Genomic DNA, 477 nt, shown 5'->3' with positions numbered 1-477 from the left:
GCTAAAAGATGCTTTGATTTTTTTTTGTAAAGAAAAAATCTATTTCTATAAAAAAAAAACAAACAAAAAAAGCTTTTCAGCTTCAAAATTTTTTTAAAACTTCAGCCAAAGACACCGAGGAATTGTGTTTACCCGAACAGCCATGCAGGAAGAGATTGTAGTTTAATAGGTCTTTAGATTATATCTTTTTTGCCAAAGCTTTTTATATAGGATTGGGAGAAGCAAAGCCATCCCCGTCAGAGCTGCGTGCGCCTGCGCGCGTCGGGCATTGCGCCGTGGCAGGAGCGGATCCGCAGAGGTGCTGGGGCAGAGGCTGAGCTGAGAGCCCCGATGCTGGTGCAGATCACCCTGACTGCGCTGGTGGGCACGTGCCATGGAGGGTTGCTGTCTCAAGCAGAGCACAGCGCCTTTGCAACCTTTTTTTAATTTTTTGGGGAGCTGAACCCAAAATTCCCTTTTCTTTCCTTTTTTTTTTTT

Source organism: Aptenodytes forsteri, unplaced genomic scaffold (assembly GCF_000699145.1).
Source record: "Aptenodytes forsteri isolate BGI_AS27 unplaced genomic scaffold, ASM69914v1 Scaffold230, whole genome shotgun sequence".
Lineage (NCBI taxonomy): Eukaryota > Metazoa > Chordata > Aves > Sphenisciformes > Spheniscidae > Aptenodytes > Aptenodytes forsteri.
Note: the sequence above shows the minus strand (reverse complement) of the source record.